Source organism: Quercus lobata, chromosome 5 (assembly GCF_001633185.2).
Source record: "Quercus lobata isolate SW786 chromosome 5, ValleyOak3.0 Primary Assembly, whole genome shotgun sequence".
Lineage (NCBI taxonomy): Eukaryota > Viridiplantae > Streptophyta > Magnoliopsida > Fagales > Fagaceae > Quercus > Quercus lobata.
In genome coordinates, this window is record NC_044908.1 from 1,080,422 (window position 1) to 1,101,887 (window position 21,466).

Sequence of the window (21,466 nt, forward strand, 5' to 3'; positions counted from 1 at the left end):
CTATATTATCTACAAAAAGTTGTTGTTACGCATAATTTTGACATGTGACCACTCTTCAATGATGCATTTGGATTTATACTTGGATAATTAAAATCCAAATATTTTGTTTAAAAATTTTAAAAATGTCAAGAATTTGGATTTGATAAATAAAATCATTAAATTTGAAATAACACCTAAAATCGATGGATTTGAAATTAAAACATTTCACATTTACTAATTTAAAATCTAAATCCAAGTTTCCCAAAGCAACCAAAGATATTACCCTGTATACAACTAAATTGAATACATTAGGATTATGTATTCCAGGTTTGACAACAATCCTCATTAGCATTAGCAAATTTGACCCAACGCAGTAAATATAACAACTCCCTCTACTAGACTACTATGAACCTAATTATATTTATACAGCAAGCCAAATTGGCCTTATCCTAATAGATAAATAGATCACATTATATGTATCAAAATGTTCACAGCTACTTTATCTACAAAAGGTGCTGATACACGTAGTCTTGACATGTGACAATGGTATTAATTTTACCCCACATACAATATGAATCCCTTTATAAAACATAGTCAAATACACTACAACTACCCATTTCAGGCTAACAACAGACCACTTTAGCAACTTTGATAGAATATGACAATAATAAATAACTCCCATTACAATGAATTCGACCCCATCAGCCATGGCATGCCTTGCACAATTAGGGTTACACCATAGACCTCATTTTTTTTTTTTTTTGGTAAACATAGACCTCTATTAATTAAGGGTAGATGGCGATGTGAAAGGGAAGAAGGGTTCTTTGGCTGGTTGGGATTGGATTATTTGGTTATTTGCCACCAAAATCCACCATCCAACCAATTACATTTGGATTTATCACATCAAAAACAGCCTCCATTTGAATGAAGCTGCCAAAACCATCCAAACCTGGTTGTTTTGGGTTGGCTCGATCAAATTAGGTTGCTGGTCAGATATGTGGACAGTACTGATATATATAGACCATAAAAAGTTACAAATAAAGTGTTATTGCAGTTAGAAAATAGTTAGAAACAATCCCCAACTCTCACAAACATTTTAGATCCGCTTATTTTGCTAAAACCGAAAACTTTTTGCTGAAAGTAATGTTGATTAAGGTAAAAGTTAGCTGAAATAGTATAGTGAGACCTATGAATTGAATAGTACCAAAAAGTGTAGTGAAACCTATAAATAGTAGCAAAAATAAGCTGAATTGTAAAATAAGTTGGCAAAATTAATAACCGTCAAGCAGAAGCTTTTATACGACCCTTGTTAGATTCTCGATCAATTGAGGCTTCGACTAACATTTTTACAAAAACACAACTAAAGCAATTTTCACTTGTTTTTCTGTGTTTCTTTCACTCTCTCTTATAAAGATACAATAACACTCTTACACTACCAAAGTGGGATCAAATAACATTCTTCTACCACAAAAGTAGGATTAAACTTGCATTACAACCTACCTAATTATACAAAATATCCAACAAAAATGATAACATTACTAAGTTATAAAACTTTTTTTTAATGCAAAACATAATAGATTTTAGGAGTCAATTTAAACTTGGTACATCCATTTTCACATCACATGAGCCTTACAATAAGGTTTTTTTTTTTTTAATAATTCGATAATTATGATAGTTATTCATATATATAGTGTTTTTACATGGAACTATTAAATATATAATTATGATAATTATTAATAGATATTTAATATGATTGCGTTGTTTATGAACTTACCTATTCTATCTTTTAAAGAAAATAGGATGTAATAAGATTTTAATTGAAAGTTTAAGTATAAAATAGAATATAAATTCAATTAAAAATATATAATAGAAGAGATTAAATTCTGTAAGGATGTGGTGTAAAACTCATGTTTTACCCCTCAAATTTCAACATACCACACCATCTTGTTACATAATTAAAAATAAACACAACCACATCCAATCAACACTAATATGCCCATAACCAATGCGCACTCTTAGTGCGATGGTCACACACATATATACTTAGATTAGGACCAAAGTTCAAGTCTACAGAAGGGAGTTTCACACACATAAATACTTAGATTAGATTAAAGTAGAATTTCTATCTTATATATAAATAATAATAAAATAAAATAAAAACTATAATACCCATAAATAAATCATACCAAATTAGGAATTTATTGAAATGTTATTAGGTATGGTGGGATATATTGAATTTTAAGTAAAATGTTAATATGAGAATTTTTTATTGGATAGTATAAAATATAGGTTTTACACCCCATTCTTACCAAATTCAGACTCATATTAGAATATTGATGTGCAAAATTTTAAGAATTAAAAAAATTTGCCACAGGAGTATTTAATTTAATATATAAATTGACATTGATATGCTACCATAGCAGTTTCAACTTTTAACCATATTATTGTTCTCTAAATAAAATTACAGAGAAATTAGATAATTTTGCTCAAGTGTCAGAAATGCAATTTTTTTAAAGGGAAATAAAAACTAAATATGTTTCTTAAAAAAAAAAAAAAAAACTAATTACTAAATATAGGACCTTACAATAAGTCTTGTAATGGATGTTTCCCTCTCTCTTCTTCTTCTTCTTCTTTTTTTTTTTTTTTTTTGTGTGTGTGTGTGTTTGATAGTATGGATTTGTCCTACTTATTTCTCACACTATGTATATATAAAACCTACAAATAAATTCTATAATAAACTATATAAAATGAAATGTTTTGACCGTTTTTTGACATTTTTTAATGCTTTTTTATGTGAATATTTTTTTAATATTTCTTTTATACATCATCATTTTATTATATATATTTTTAAATTTTCTTTATAGATTAAAAAATAGTGTTATACTATTCTGATTTAAATTAATTAGATCACATTGTATTTTTTGCATAAGCAACAAGATATTAATTAACCAATCCTAAAATCTCTTAATAATCTTATGTTTAACGTCTAAATGTTCTTCACAATTCTAAAGGAATTAATGTCCTATAATCTCTTGAAAACGTTTCCCTTTTGGTTGATATTATTATTATTTTATAGATTTTAGATATAATTATCTTTTAACAAAAGATTTAACAAAATCGAAAAAGTTAAGTTTGAATATTTGAAAATAAGACATGACTAACATTTTAAGGAAAAAAATTATAAAATAATATATAGAAAATGCAAAAGTAAAATCCCATAAGGAAAAAATTTTAGCTGTAAACATTTTTTTTTTGAGAAAATATATATCTTGTAATTGGCATAAGGATCTTGCCATAACAATTTAAATTTTCCATCAAAAAAAAAATTAATATTGTCTAAGTTTTTTTTTTTTTTTGAGAAAGAATATTGTCTAAGTTAGGAAAATATATTCGCATTTAAATTGATATTGTCTAAGTTAGGAGAATATATTCGCTGAATTATAAGGAATTCCATTATAGTAAAAAAAATTGACACTATATATACGGCATACCTCATGGGTAAAAGTAATGCAAAGAAACTAATATTGTTGAAAAGCAAGTTGGTGAAGATTGAAATTAAAATGGGCAAAGCAAGAGCAGCAGTTGTCCCCTTATTTCTTATGGTGGCCATAATAATATTTTTGTCCGGCGGTTCCAACAATATTGTCACCGTCGTCCAAGGCCAAGGCCTACAATGCTGCCATGACAACTCCATGTCCCACTGCATAGAGGCAACGTGCAACACCAAATGTATAAAGAGTCGTTGCGCTAAAGGAGGTTGGTGTAAGCAGCTAGGTGGAAAAAACAATAATTGTCATTGTTACTGTTGATCCACGGCAACTCACTCACTATTCACTCGATCAATATCAATAATAAGAGGGTTGCTGTATATGAATGTACCCTACAATAATAAGTTGCCATTACGTACCTTTTCTTCTTCTTACAATTAATGGCTCTATGCATGTAACAAAAATTTAAATGAATGAAATCATCGATCTTCTATGAACTGCTTCATATATTAATATTATATATGTCATCTTCATCATTTTATTCAATTGATCGAGTAGTTTGGATATATACATATAGCCTTGTTTTGTATATATGCATTAATTAATTAGTTTTTTATATACTGAGTGGCCTGGGATGAGGGATATATAATGAGACAGCCTCTCCCATGCATCATGCATGCATGAGAGGCTGAGAGCTCTTCACTTTTATCTGCTTCAGTTATTTTTTTTGTTGAGAAAGTTACCTGCTTCAGTTGATATTCAATAACAAGGCAATGCCTTTCTCAAGTTTTTCTCCCATTGTTCTCAACATTAATTGGAGAAAAACTAAAGGTATCAAAACGATATTGGTCAAATTTAATTTGAACACGTTATGGACTAATTCTAGTTTGGACATTTGAAAAAAAAAAAAAAAGAGTCAGAATCGAATCTCACGAGTTATTTGAACAAATTTTTTCTTTAATTTGAAGAAACAAAGTATAATTCCAAAGAGAATAATATTTTAGTCAATTCTATAATTGTTTGAAAATTCAATCACAAAAAAAAAAAAAAAAAAAAAAAAACCACAACAACAACAACAACCACCACGTAGCATCATTGGCGGCGACACTTGAAGGCCAGGCTGGTTACAGGACCACCCTGACCTAAAATTTTTTTTTTATATATATAATAATTTAAAATTTTATATTTATCTACTCTTCAAAAAAAAATTTGGGAACACTCTCACTTTTTTTTATGCCAATATATTGGGGCTTTCAAAAAAAAAAAAAAGCCCAAAAATAATTTTTGATCTAAAATTTGAAAAAAAAAAATTATAACATAGCAAGCCCAAATGCCCAATAGACCCCATGAAAAAAGCCCAAGATCAATCTTTTTTATTACAAATTTATACTTCTTAAGAAAAGTCTGAGCAATGCACAGTTTTGATCATAGAAATATAAATTCATTTGACAACAATAATTATATAAAATAACAATTATAAAAATCTTAGTGAATTAATAATTTTTAAATATATTGTGAGAATTTTAATTTATTTTATGAAATATTAATTACACATTGAAATACTCTTTTTTTTTTTGGGGGAACACATTGAAATACTTAAAGTAATCATAATGTGTAATATGTAAATTATACTAAAATGTTTAATAAATACACATAAGAAACTGAATGTGAAGTTGGAGATAGAAGAAACAAAGAAAAGTCGAAGAGAGAAGAGTACCTAGTAAAGGCATGGGAGCTCATTCAGCCAATTTCAAGAGCTTAGTGAAAAAGAGAGAGTGCTTAGGCATAGCTTTTGTTAAGACAACCAGTGGCGGAGACAGGAATCTTGAGTTTGGGGGGGCCGAACTATATATTCTGTCAAGATAAACTCAAATAAAAAATAGACACTCCTCTAAAAAATCCACATAATATATGTATGTGTGTGTAAATATAAAATATATAAATTGTTTGCAAAACTTCATCCATATTTGACAAATCAATATCATAATGTTATAATTGAAGTATCATATGAGCTTTTTTATTTCTTGATAAAATCTTGAGAATAGGAAATTTCAACCAAATTGCATATATTATCAATGTTGAATGGTTTGAACGTATTAATTGGAATTGAAATTGAGCTAAAAATTAGGAGTTCCACACTTCCATTATTTGCTCACAAAACTTAATACCTAACTATTTCATTCTATTGTAATTGTATATCAACTCTAAACTCTCTTTTTTTAGGAAAAATTACTAAATTATTTGATCAATGCTTTCTTTTGGGGGGCCAACTCCTTTTTTTTTTCCATATAACCTTTATATATTTATAAAATATACTTAAATTGTAAAAAAAAATTAAAAATTTTGGAGGGGCCAAGGCCCCCCAAGGATACATGTGGCTCCCGCCACTGATTTAGACAACGTTTTGGGTTTCAGGGGATAGTAAATTAGTAATCTTTCCTTGTTAGTAACAACAACTATGGTATTGGTATTGGTATTGGTAGTACTAGTGGGAGGGACACACAATCTGAGTCAAAGGAACACACTGCGAGAGAGAGAGACAGAGAGAACCACACAGTGTGCAGGTGCTGGATAACGAAAAAGCGATGATGCTTGCTAGTCGCTACTGCCTAATGCCTATTGCAATTTGCAGCCCATAAATAAAAAAGGCCACACAAAAATCATCAAACCATAAGAAGGCCAACCCATATATATTTTGGGCCTCAAGCTCTGCAGGTTTAGGGCCTTCCCAATTTTGGTTAACCCAAAAAGAAAAGTTTTCTTCTTCTTTTATTACGAGGCTATTTCAATACAATTCACCTGTTGAAATAAGTTTTTATTTTGTGGATTAGTTTTTAAGTTACTAAGAATTTTACTATATAAAATTTGCAGATTGATGTGGCACTTAATGTAATTGGTGGGCTTTAACTTTCTAATAAATAAGTGTTTGAATTAATTTTTTCCGTAATTGGTAACACATCAATCAGTTTGTAAGTTCTAACATCATCCCTTTTATGTTGTTTTTACATAATTGAAAGTCATGTTAACAAGAGAAAAAAAATTAATTTTATGAATTGTTGCAAATTTTGTATTGAAAAACCAAATACAAATTGGCCTTTGCCAACAAATAATGTACCCTATTCTCTACATCAAAAAAGCCCACAGCTATATTATCTATAAAAAGTTGATGCACATAATCCTGACATGTGACCACTTTCCAATGGTGCATTTGGATTTGGATTTGGTTTATTAAAATCCAAATATTTTGTTTGGAAAATTTTAAGAAGATCAAGAATTTGGATTTGACAAATAAAATCCTCGGATTTAAAATAACACTTAAAATCTATGGATTTGAAATTAAAGAATTTCACATCTACTAATTTAAAATCTAAATCAGAGTTTCCAAAAGCAACCAAAGATGTTACCTTGTATACTTCATGAAAACCTATATACAACTAAGTTGAATACATTATGGATTACACATTCCAGGTTTGACAGCAACCCTCATTAGCATTAGCAAATTTGACCCAACGCAGTAAATATAACAACTCCCTCTACTAGACTACTATGAACCTAATTATATTTACACAGCAAGCCAAATTGGCCTTATCCTAATAGATAAATAGATCACATCATCTATATCAAAAATGTTCACAGCTACTTTTATCTACAAAAGGTGCTGATACACGTAGTCTTGACATATGACAATGGTATTAATTTTACCCCACATACAACATGAATCCATTTATAAAACATAGTCAAATACACTAAAACTACCCATTTTACAAATACACTAAAACTACCCATTTTAGGCTAACAACAAACCACTTTAGCAACTTTGATAAAATATGATAATAATAAATAACTCCCATCACAATAAATTCGACCCTATCGGCCATGGCATGCCTAGCACAATAGGGTCACACCATGGACCTCTATTAATTAAGGGTAGATGGCGATGTGAAGGGGGAAGAAGGTTTCTTCGGCTGGTTGGGATTGGATTAATTGGTTATTTGCCACGAAAGTCCACCATCCAACCAATTACATTTGGATTTAGCACATCAAAACAACCTCCATTTGAATGAAGCTGCCAAAACCATCCAACCAATTACATTTGGATTTAGCACATCAAAACAACCTCCATTTGAATGAAGCTGCCAAAACCATCCAAACCTGGTTGGTTTGGGTTGGGTCAGTCAAATTAGGTTGTTGGTCAGATATGTGGACAGGACTGATATATATATATATATAGACCATAAAAAGTTACAAATAAAGTGTAATTACGGTTAGAAAATAGTTAGAAACAATCCCCAAATCTCACAAACATTTTAAATGTCAAGTAGTGCAACTCACGGCAATAAATTCTGTAGAAACAATTTTTACATAATCTTGCATGTCCCTTAGTTGACCGAGTGTCTTACAAGAATATAATGATCATCAAGCAAAAACTTTTATACGACCCTTGTTAGACTCCCAATCAATTTAGGTTTCAACTGACATTTTTACAAAAACACAACAAATGCAATTTTCACTTGTTTTTTTGTGTTTCTTTCACTCACTCTTATAAAGATACAATAACATTCTTACACTACCAAAGTGGGATCAAATAACATTCTTCTACCACGAAAGTGGGATTAAACTTGCATTACAACCTACCTAATTATACAAAATATCCAACAGAATTAATAACATTACTAAGTTATAAAACTTTTTTTAAATGCAAAACATAATATATATATATATATTTATATATATAGTGCTTTTACATGGAAATATTAAATATATAATTATGATAATTATTAATAGATATTTAATATAATTGTGTTGTTTATGAACTTATTATCTATTCTATCTTTTAAAGAAAATAGGTTGTATTAAGATTTTAATTGAAAGTTTAAGTATAAAATAGAATATAAATTCAATTAAAAATATATAATAGAAGAGTTTAAATTTTGTAAGAATGTGATGTAAAACTCATGTTTTACCCCTCTAATTCCAACATGTCACATTATCATATTACAAATTTAAAAATAAGCACAATCACACCCAATCAACACTTATACACCCATAACCAACACACACCCTTAGCGCCACACACCCTTAGTGCGACTCACTCTTAGCGCGATGATCACTCTACAAGTATAAGTGCTTGTGGAGTGTGGAGGGCAAGAGTCAGAGTTCAAGTCTAGGAATGAGCTTCACACATATATACACTTAGATTATATTAGAATAGAATTTCTATCTTGTATATAAGTAAAAAATAAAAAAAATAAAAAAATAAAAAAAAACCTCTAATACCCATATATAAATTCAACCAAATTAGGAGTTTATTGAGATGTAATTAGGTGTGATGCGAAGTATTGAATTTTAAGTAAAATGCTTATATGAGAATCTCTTATTGGATAGTATAAAACATAGGTTTTACACCCTATTCTTACCAAATTCGAACTCATATTAAAATATTGATGTATAAAATTTTAAGAATTAAAAAATTTTGCCACAGGAGTATTTAATTTAATATATTAATTGACATTGATATGTTGCCATAGCAGTTCAACTTTCAACCATATTATTGTTCTCTAAATAAAATTACAGAGAAATTAGACAATTTGCTCAAGTGTCAGAAATGCAATTTTTTTTAAGGGAAATAAAAACTAAATATGTTTCTAAAAAACTAACACTAATTACTAAATATAGGAACTTACCTTTTTCCTTTTTCTTTTTTTGGAGAGTGATAGGACCTTACAATAAGTCTTGTAATGGATGTTTCCCTCTCTCTCTTCTTTTTTTGATTTTTTTTTTTTTTTATGTGTTTGATAGTGTGGATTTGTCCTACTTATTTCTCACACTATGTATGTATAAACCCTAAAAATAAATTCTATAATAAATTATATTAAATGAAATGTTTTGACCGGTTTTTGACATTTTTTATTGCTTTTTTATGTGAACATTTTTTTAATATTTCATTTTTGCATCATCATTTTATTATATTTTTTTTTTTAATTTGCTTTATAGATTAAAAAATAGTGTTAAACTATTCTGATTTAAATTAATTAGATCACATTGTATTTTTTGCATAAGCAACAAGATATTAATTAACCAATACTAAAATCTCTTAATAATCTTATGTTTAACGTCTAAATGTTCTTCACAATTCTAATGGAATTAATGTCCTAAAATCTCTTAATATCCTAAAATCTCTTGAAAACGTTTGCCTTTTGGTTGATATTATTATTATTTTATAGATTTTAGATATAATTATCTTTTTAAAAAAAAGATTTAACAAAATCGAAAAAGTTAAGTTTGAATATTTGAAAATAAGACACGACCGACGTTTTAAGGGAAAAAAATTATACAATAATATATAGAAAATGCAAAAGTAAAATCCCATAAGGAAAACATTTTAGTTGTAAACATATTTAGAGTTTTGAGCTTCAACCACTAATAGAAATTTATGTCCAAAATAATTTGTTTTACCAAAAATATAAGAGGGAAAGGAGATCTTTGAGAAGTCAAGGCTTCAAACGTATCCATCCCATAATTAATAATATATATCTTGTAATTGACATTAGGATCTTGCCATAACAATTTAAATTAATATTTTCTAAGTTAGGAAAATATATTCGCATTTAAATCAATATATTGTCTAAATTAATATTGTCTAAGTATAAGTGCTTGTGGAATGTGGAGGGTAAGAGTTAGAGTTAAAGTTTTCTGGAAAGAGCTTTACACATATATATATACTTAGATTAAGTTAGAGTAGAATTTCTATCTTGTATATAAATAAATTAAAAATTAAAAAAAAAACCCTAATACCCATATATAAATCCAACCAAATTAGGACTTAATTGATATGTTATTAGGTGTGGTGAGATGTATTGAATTTTAAGTAAAAAATGCTGATGTGAGAATCTTTTATTGGATAGTATAAAATATAGGTTTTACACCCATCCTTACCAAATTCAGACTCATATTAGAATATTGATGTGTAAAATTCAAAACCATTTAGGGAAATTTAACACGTGTGAACATTTTAATTTGGTTTTTTTTAAAAAAAAATATATGATATGGTAGTACAGTTGGCAATTGATGTGTCATAGAAACTTATTTTTTATTATTTCATTTGACACATCAGATTTTTCTATCAAAAGGATAATGACAACTAAATTGGCACAATACTTAATAGGTTAAAGACCAAATTGATACATTTGAAAAGTTAGGGACCAAATTGACATATGGTGTAAAGGATAGGGACTAACTATGCAATTTATCCTTTCTCCAATTATGTAAATGCATTATATGATTTTAGTAAAAACTTTGGGGTGCCATTATTGAAATTTATGTCCAAAGTAATTTGTTTTACCAAAAATATAAGAGGGAAAAGAGATTTTTGAGAAGTCAAGGCTTCAAACGTATACATTCCTTAATTAATAATATATATATATATATATATATATATCTTGTAATTGGCATTAGGATCTTGCCATAACAATTTAAATTAATAAGTTGCCATTACGTACCTTTTCTTCTTCTTACAATTAATGGCTCTATGTAACAAAAATTTAGATGAATGAAATCATCGATCTTCTATGAACTGCTTCATATATTAATATTATATATGTCATCTTTATCATTTTATTCAATTGAGTAGTTTGGATATATATAGCCTTGTTTTGTATGCATTAATTAATTAGTTTTATATATATATATATATATACTGAGTGGCCTGGGATGAGGGATATATAATGAGACAGTCTCTCTCATGCGTGCATGAGAGGCTGAGAGCTCTTCACTTTTATCTACTTCAGTTTTTTTTGGAGAAAGTTATTATCTGCTTCAGTTGATATTCAATAACAAGGCAATGCCTTTCTCAAGTTTTTCTCCCATCGTTCTCAACATTAATTGGAGAAAAACTAAAGGTATCACTGTATCAGAACGATATTGGTCAAATTTAATTTGAACACGTTATGGACTAATTCTAGTTTGGACATTTGAAAAAAAAAAAAAAGTTAGAATCGAATCTCGCGAGTTATTTGAACAAATTTTTTTCTTTTGAAGAAACAAAGTATAACTCCAAGAGAATAATATTTTAGTCAACTCTATAATTGTCTGGAAATTCAAAAAAAAAAACCACGTAACATATATTAACATATATTTTTCCTCACGAGTCTTTATTTAATATATTAACTGGTGAAAAGTCCGAGCAATGCACAATTTTGATCATAAAAATATAAAATTTATTTGACAGCAATAATTATATAAAATAACAATTATATAAATCTTAATGAATTTATAATTTTTAAATAAATTGTGAGAATTTTAATTTATTTTATGAAATATTAATTACACATTTAAAAACTTTTTTTTTTTTTTGGAGGAACACGTTGAAATACTTAAAGTAAACATAATGTGTTATATGTAATGTATGGGCGGGTTTTGGCTCCTAAGTCCGAATGACGAATGGGTTAAGGTCCAAAGAGCCCCCACACAATGAATTTGTAGAGAGTGGGCTTAAAAGCTGGGCCTCAATGAATCAGGCAACGCGCACAATGAATCAAGGATATTAAGACAGCAAAGAAAGACAAGTTTAAAGTAAGGAAATCCTTCCTTGGTGAAGTCCGAGGAGAATGATTCTTAAATTTAGTTCTTTTGGACTTGGATACAATTTCAGTTCTTGTTGCTACAGTGTGTTCTCTACAGATTTTTTCGATCCCCTCTCCCTGGAGGGTCTCTTACGTTATATAGCTCCCTTTAGATTATCTTGGCCCTCCATTTATTGATCGTCTAGACCACTACTTGAGTGCTTGTCCCATCAGACACCTTCCCAAGCCCTTTGTGAGTTGGGGCAGCTAAGACAGCACTATTTAAGAATCTTCTCCACATAAATGCAGCCAGGAGGTTTGGTGGAATGCATTAAATGTGATGACAGCCACCATCCCTTCAGTCATGTCAGGACTAACCCCCTTCCCGAATCTCTTTCTCTACAATATGACCTTCCCTAGTAACGTACCACTGATGTGGCCTTGTTGTCCGAGCGTGTCTCCTCGGCGCGATGGTGGCCTCCTCAACCATGAGAATGACACGTGGCACAAATAGCTTTTTAAATTCTTGTACCCCACATGTAAATTATACTAAAATGTTTATGGGATGTTTATTGGGAGAAATTTATTGTCTTAAAACGTCTAAAAGGGAAATTTATTGTACTCATAATGGGCTCTAATAGGAAAAAACAGTTAGTAACTATTATTGACTTCATTAATAGGTTGTTCAAATAAGAATGACAATTGAAAATAGAAAATAAAAATGTGCAAGGTAATGTTAAAATCACAACTAAATCCATAATTTTGTCTCAACATATCCACGTGACAAGTTGTAAGTGGTGGAGTTGTGAATTCACCACTTTTACACCATCACTGGATCAATTCCTAAAATCTCTTAATAATATTATATCTAAAGTCTAAAAGGTTCTTCACAATCCCAAAATCTCTCACAATTAAGTCACAACTTCATAATGCCTCACAAAAATTGTTACTAAAAGGTGATAAGAACAATTCAATCAAAAAAATTGATAAAATCAAAAGAACTATATAAACTAATTTAATAATTAAAAAGAATGAGAGTGTGTGAGGGTCCTTTTTGGACAGTACCTAGGCCCAAGTAGAAACAAGGATTGGTGGACTGGGCTTGGTTCACCGTAGCTAAATGGGGGCTGATTACGAACCAAATTATGCGCAAGTCACATAAAGCTCCTCAAGGCAAAATGCGATTCCTCCTAAGCAATAAAATGCCATTATAAGTGTTTTAGTGCCATAAAATGACTCCTTACTCTTACGAAACAAGTAAAATAATTATTCATAATATTTACAATGAGAAAGAGATTGAAATAGAGTATTTGAGGCTTATCTTTTATTGTGTAAACATTTAAAAAGTTTCTTCACTTGGTACCCCGGGGTACTAGCCCTGTAAGAACCTAGAATGCTGATTCTCTGAACTACACAATCTTTCTCCATACTTATTATGCAATGGAGTTTTGTTCTTTCCCTTACCTCTATGGGTCCTACATAAGAACATACTATACAATACACATATCTTCAAATAATTGTTAGTTTCTTAGATTAGGATATATATTTTAATACATATACATATATGTAAACGAATTTCATGAGAATGATTCAACCACGAGGATCTGGCCCCAATTTTCACAGACTTAGTGCTTTTGCACAAGACTTGTGGGATTTGAAATTCAAGTCCAAGTGGCTTTGTTTGGGTATTGCCTTCCAAGATAGTTAGGTGAGAAGGATTTTTGTGGGAGAGAGTGATATCTGATGTGTGCATGCTTTGGCATATGTTTCTTTGGAGGCTAAGTGTGTCCAAGACCCAAGTTGAAGTGAGGACCCCGATAAAAAGACTTAGCTTTTAGTTGAGTAGAAGGAAAACTAGCAAGCAAGAAAATATGTATTGAACAACAAGAAAGTAGCAAAGGAAAACAATGTTATAAAGAAACACACGAAATAACTGTTAAGGATCCTTAAGTCAATATGAAATATTTCATTATTTTTCTTAATCGTGAATTACAATGTGCTCACTACGATGTGTTACAATGTCCAAATAAGCTCAAAAATTACAGACTTAAATGGCTATCTAAGCCTTTAAGACTTGCAAAGTTTGAATCTCTTTGAATCCAAGTTTATATTCTATAGTGGTTGTTCTGGGATACTGGGCGCTATTTTTCTACTTTCTTTGAGTTTTTGACAGAATTTTCTCAACGATTCTTGTTCTGATTCCCTATTGCCGAATCCCTTTTCAATGTTGGCTGTCTTCCCATTTTATAGTGTTATTTTAGGGTTCAAGGTACCATTGATTCCCCTCATTTGGCTCCCTGGGTACTAGAACCCCTGTTATGCCAGCCATTCTGACTGCTGATTCTTTCTCTGTTTCTCATAGTTTTCCTCTTTTAGTCCTATTTTCCTAAAAGCCACTTGCTAACTTTCCATTCTAGGGTGTCCTTGGAGAGCTAACCTTCAGCCTTTCTTCTTTCAAGGCTTTTTACCTTTTAGACTCAGCTTTTTGACTGTCCTTCTTGTTGTCATTTTTCCCAAATGAGCGGAATCCATTCCTGCTGGGTTGAAGATTTTCCTAACCACTTCCCCTTATAGTTCTTCATTCTAGGTTTCTCGAAGTACCAACCTTTTGTTCATGAATTGTCACTCTCCAAGCTTTCTGGTTCTTTGCTGCACCACTGGGTGCTTGAGAAGGACATATCTATTTTTCGTTTTTTGTATTTCGTGGTACCCCTTTTAAGATGTCTCAATCCCACTTTAGCTGTGTTGCACGTCTCGAAGATCCCGAGCCTCTGGTAGCCTCTGGGTATCCCGGTCCAGTTCTTTCACTGGATTTTGCTAGATTTTTAATGGCCTTTTTTGCTGGAAATCTGAACATACATAGGGCCTTGATGTTGATTCTTAGCTTCATGAATTGGGCCTTCTTTTGTTAAGACCTATGGCCTTTCTTTACTTTTCATGGAATGAGCTTTCTTGTGAAATTTTGGTCCTCAACATAGTGTTACTAAAAGCTGAAAAGAATAATTTATTCAAAAAAAATGATAAGATGAAAAGAAATAAACAAATATGGTAAGACCAAACGAGATACTTAAAATAATTCAATCAAAAAAGCTATAAAAAAAAAAAAACAAAAAACAAAAGTAAAATCCCATAATATATAGTAATTGACAACGATATTGCCATATTAATGATGTCTAAGTAGGAATATTTGCTAAAAAACAATTATAGGAAATTCCATTATAGTGTACATATATAGAATTGACATTATTTATATATATATATATATATGCATGGCATACATGATGGGTAATACAAAGAAACAAACTGTACATTGTCCCAAAGCAAGTGGTGAAAATTGAAAGATCAAAGATGGGTAGAGTGAGAGTTAGTCTCCCCTCATTATTATTCCTTTGGGCTGTTTAGACCAGATGTATGATTTGTTACGTAGATTTGTGCTTCATTTGATTGGTTTTTAGGTTTTGGCTAAAGATTTTTCAAATTATTCTTATGGCAATTGGGCAAAAAGGAAGGTCAGACAAATATTACAATATATTTTGGGGTCAAATGTATAAAAGTCAATTTTCCAAAAACTTTAGAGGGGTCATTGCCCCCCCCCCCCCCCCCCCCCCAAATGCCAAAACATAGTTTCTTTCCTGCTAGCCAAGGAGAGAAATGGGTGTTCTTATGAATTATGTATACTCTACTAGTACCAAGGAGAGAAAATATCATACTCTAAGATATTCAACTCAAGAAAATTCAACCCCATTATCCAAAACATAAAACAGAGACTAAGATGCAATTAAAAAATTTCTCATTTCTTTTCCTTCTCTTTCCCCTCCAATTTCTTGGCAAACAAACAGACCCAAATGCAGGAAAATAGAAATAAAAATAAAAAACCAACACAATCTATCAATTCATCAAACAATTACCTTGGACGAAGACTACAAGAGCTTCCCTCGCTTAGCAAATCCCAAAAGCAACTCACGGAATCAAACCTAAATTTCCGATCCATGATCGACAATGTGTCTGGTGAGACCTTCTTAACCACCTGATTTGCCTAATTAACAGGACTAATTCTCACCACAACCTATCCAAAAATAGAAATAAATATAAATTTTAAAAATAAAAATAAAAATCAGAAAATTTATTTACAAACACAAACCCTAACTCAGAAAATTTAAGGCTAAGCTCAGAAATCATGCACCTTTACCCGTGGATCTAGAGGCGCTGATACTTCACACTGACCGTTCGATCTGATAATCTGAATGAATGTGATTATTATATATCAATGAATGTGATATTTTTAGTGATAAAAAGAAAATGAGAACTAAGAAACTGTGCCTGTGGTTTGGAAGGTGGCGGAAAGGGACGTTGGGATTGGAGGGCAGAGTGTTCTCAGCGTTGAAGAAGAGAAAGCCTGTGAGAAACGAAAAACTGGAGAAATTTAGCAAGTGATCAACAAAAACTGGGTTTAAAACCTGTGGGGAGTGAGAGTGATAGATGTGCGATGTGCGATGGGTGAGGGCTTGAGATCGGAGAGATTGAGAATGAGGGCTTGAGATTGAAGATGGAGGGTAAGGGCATGAAAGTGACAAATGGAAGGTGAGGGTTGAGATCGGAGATGGAGGGTGAAGGCTTGAGAGATGGAGGCTTAGAGGGTGAGGGCTTGAGAGATGGAGGCTGATGATGTGCGATGGGAGAGGGTTGGAAATTTTTTACTATACTATTTATACAAAGCCTAAAGTCAAGTTTTTAACCTACGGCTATAGGCAAATCTGAAGCCGCGTTTAAGAAACGCAGCCACTTCCTAAACTAAAGCTGCGTTTTAAACACGTGGCTACAGACTAAATCTAAAGCCGTGTCTATAAAACATGGCTTTAGGCAAGCTAGAGCCGCATTTTTTAAATGCAGCCATAGTTAAGATTAAAAAAAAAAAAAAAAAAATGAAACAGGAAGATCCTATAGTCGCGTGTTTTAAACGCGGCAATAGCTCCACCCCCAAAAATGCGGCTATAAATACTAAAAACGCGGCTATAGACATATTTTATAGCCGCATGTTTAAAACGCAGCTTCTTTTGCCTACTTTAAGTTGCATTTTTTAAAAATGCGGCTTTATCCCGTCTGTAGCTGCGTTTGTAGCCTAAGACTCACGAGTTTTGCAATGCAACCAAGTCACAAGCATAAGCTAAAACGCAGCAGCAGCCCCAATAAAATGCTGCTTCGACAACCATATGCCCAACTGCACTACAAAAGCGGAAAACCCAATTAAAAATGGTGACGCAGATTGCAACACCATTTGTTCCAACAATGGTTGCTCTAAAGGAGGCCTTTGTAAGTTTCTTAAGAACGGCAAGCCTGAGAAGTTACATTATTGTCATTGTTACTGTTGAGTAGTTCTGTTCATGTTCAATTTATTCATTATATTATTGCGTCGTCACTCAATAACATGCAGGGTTTGCTTTTACCCTTTGGTCTTAATTACAATAATGTCTATGTCCCTCTACGGTTTCTTCCTATATTGTTGGAACCAAAACTAATAAAATCACTCATCTTAATCTATATATATATATATAAAACCGAAGCTTTTGAAGCTCCCACAATTTTCCACGTCAGCACAATATTTAAATTAATCTATATATATATATATATATATATAAAACCGAAACCTCTGCTAGCTCCACAATTTTCCACGTCATCTTTTTATTTTATTTTATTTCTTTTTGATGTTTTATTATATTAGAATTTATCCATTTAATCCCCCAACCCCCCCCCCAAAAAAATCAGCTTTCACGTCACCTCTTTTTTTTTTTCTTTTTTAATTCTTCTTAACGTTATATATATATATATATATATATCCTAATCAAGTTACACCCCCCCCCAAAAATCAGCTTTCACGTCACCTCTTTCTTCTTTTCTTCTTCTCTTTTTTTTTTTTTTTTTTTTTAATTCTTCTTAACGTTGTATATATGTAAAAAAAAAAAAAATATATATATATATATATATATATATAGATTATCAAATTAGAACCCTAATCCAAGTTGCAACTCCCTCTTTAGCCTTCACGTCTAAACCATGGTTTTAAAAACCGAACCAGTCAAAGAATCGTTTTTTTTTTAATTTCCGGTTCAACCCCGGTTTTTGGCCGGTTTTCCGGTTGTTGACCGGTTATTGACCGGTTTTGGAGCTTTTAATCGGACCGGATTGGCTTCCGGTTCCCGGTTGAACCGGTCGGACCGGCCGGTCCGGTCCGGTTTTTAAAACAGTGGTCTAAACCCCACAACCTCTCTGTTTTCTAATATACGCTGGCACGCCAAAACTCGATCCTCCCGCCGCCGCGCCACCATGGATCACCGCCACTACATCGATTTCTCTTTGCCTCTCCATCATCGCTCAATCTAGCCCATCATGTTTTATTTTGAGGTAATTAAAACATGTTTTTTACTCTCCTTAATTTCTATATATTGCTCTCTCTCTATCCGCTTCAATTGTTCATGGAATTTTGTTAGTTTGTGGTTGTGGGTTGCTCTGGATTTAAGTTTTTTTGTTTTTGTTTTCATGGAATTTTGTTGGTTTGTGGTTGTGGGTTGCGGGTTGCTCTGGATTTAAGTTTTTTTTTTTTTTTTTCTTTGCAGATTTCCACGTTTTCTTCTTCTTACTTTGTTGTCAAATCTATGGCAAAGAAGAATCACGAAATTTTTGTAATTAGATTTTCTTTTTCCCTTTTTTTTTATGCAATTTTTATTGGATTTTTGGTTTCTTGGGATTCTTCTATTTGGTTTTAATTCTGGGTTTGTTTTAGTTGATATATAGTGTTTTTCTCATCTTCATTTTACATTGGTTTGGATTTTCTTTTTCCCTTTTTTTGGTTATGCAATTTTTATTGGATTTTTGTTTCCTGGGATTCTTCTATTTGATTTCAATTTTGGGTTTGTTTTAGTTTGATATATAGTGTTACTGTCGTATTCATTTACATTGGTTTTCCCTTTTTATAAATTATTATAATCTCTGGATCTTATTATATGATAGCCTATGGAATGTTATGCTGGGGCTACCACTATTTTGGATTTCGTGGGAATTTTTTTTGAAGGTTGGGGTTGGTTAGTATAGTTGTTTGAGATTGCTGAACATGTGTTTGATAGAATGCTCAGATGTTGGTGTTGCTGCAACATGGTACTCTCTTTTCTTGAGAGAAAAAATAACCCTTGGTTATATTGATGCTGGTGTTGCTGCAACATGGTACTCTCTTTTCTTTTTAAAATTCTTTCTTTTCATTAAGTTTTTTTTTTTTCTTACACGTACACAAGCTGTTTGATAAAATTTGTAAGTGATTTTTTGTTGTTGTTCTAGAAGTCATAATACATGGAGAGTGGTAAGGAGGAAGATAAGTAGGGAATGTGATGATGTGTTGTTGATTTAATCAGGGTGAGATGTATTTGTTGGCCTTATTTTCTCAATGTCATTTTTTGTGTGATGTAAAAACATGACTGTCATTTTTTTTATGCTTTTTCAATTGAATCAGGATGGATTTTTTTTCTCTAACTTAAATGAATGACTGGCTTTTATGTATTGCACCTATTCTTTAAACTTGCTTTCAAGTTTCACATGATTATATTCTTTAAGAAAACATGTACATACTCCAAATTAAAAGGTAGACTCTAACTATTTGTATTAAAAATTTGTTGTTTTTTTCCTCTTGGAATATACTTTTAAATCCTTTATGAGATTTTGTGTTACCAATATTTGCTATAGCTCAATTTGTTGTATAATTTATAGTGGTGGAACTACTGAGTGTGTATTTTGGTTTCTACCATGAAAATGGTTGGTTTGAGATCTCTAAATGTGACAAGAATTATTTGCGAAGTTGTGAAGTTTTGTTTAAAGGTGGGGAGCAGAATTTTGTGTTGGGCAGGAAACATAGGCAACCACAAAATTTTAGAGGGTGGTTAGAGATGATCACCCGGAATGGAAGTGGTGGCTGGGTGGTATGGATGATATAATATATTAAGTAAATGTTTTGAGTTGTTGTGAGAGTGAATATTATTTTTTCACTTTAACATTAGAGAAATCGTTGCATCAATAATAAAATTTATATATTATTTTTATTAATATATTTCATTCTATTTTTCTCCTCAAAATTTTGATAGAGATGGTAGTAGCTTCAAGGCATACACAAGTAATTTATTCATATTATTTTTTTCCTATAAAGTTTTATTCTCTCATTGTCACCATTATCTACTCATCAATATATTTTAGCGTACCAATTACTTGCATTGGTACCAATTAATGAATTTCCAATAGGTTTAATTCTTTTTCTTGGTGATAGGTTTCAAATTTGCTACATAGAACATTTGGTCTTTGTTTTCCTTTTTGTTCTTGAAAAGATATAATAATTTCATCGTTAGATGATAGTTGGAAATATTTTCAAATTTTCAATTAGTCCAGAAATTTGATTTTCCAGGTTCCAGGGATGAAGGAGATCAAGATTTCAAAGGCCAATTTGATGTAAGCTGTGGCTTTTATGATGGGTGGAATTCAGGAAGCCTGCAATGATATTTAAATCTTTCAACGGTATTATATACATAATACCAAGTTTTGTATTTTTATATTCCCAGTATGTGATATATTGTTTTAACCACTCCAGTTGATTGTATTTTTATACTCCCAGTATTTGATAATTGTTTTAACCAATCCAGTTGATTGTATTAGTTGCAGTGGAGGTTGGCTATTATGGTCAAATCGAAACCAAAGGCATGTGGATGAAACTTTGAAGTTAGTAGTGGATTTGGTGCAAACAACCTGTACACTTGCTGTGGAATATATGGAAGCTTAGAGAAATAATCAATCTAGATAGCCTGTTAAAGGGTGTACATGGCCTCTATGGATTTGGGGCTTCAAGCAGTAGAGATAGAGTGTGAATTTAGTAGTCCGGTAGATGAAGTAAAGTCAGCTGGACCTATCAATTTGAGCATTGACCACGTCCTTAATGATGTTAGACTACTTGGTAGTTGGTTCTTCTATTAGGAATATATTTTTCTCTTGTGGCTTTCCTTGAACAAACAGACCAACAGAGAAGATAGCATTTGAAGCAAAGAACTGGCTGGGTTTGTTAGACAATGATGTATTGGATGGAGGAGCATCCCCCATGTATTAAGACTCTACTAAACAGTAATGTACCTGCTCATTGAAAAAATAAATAAATAAATAAACCCAAATGTATTTGTAGCATTGTTCAGTGGAATTTATTGCTTCCTTTCGGCATTTTTACTATAGTGATACTCCAAAAAATTTTAAATCAAAATTTTTTTTTTCTATTAAAAGTTGTGCTATTACCCCAATCCATTAAAAATCACTACTCATGTTTTAGTTTTAAAGTTGTAATATCTATTGGACAATATAGTATTTTGTGTTTAAATGCATTAATATTGTTCTTTTTTTAAAACCAAAAAATTGTCATATTTG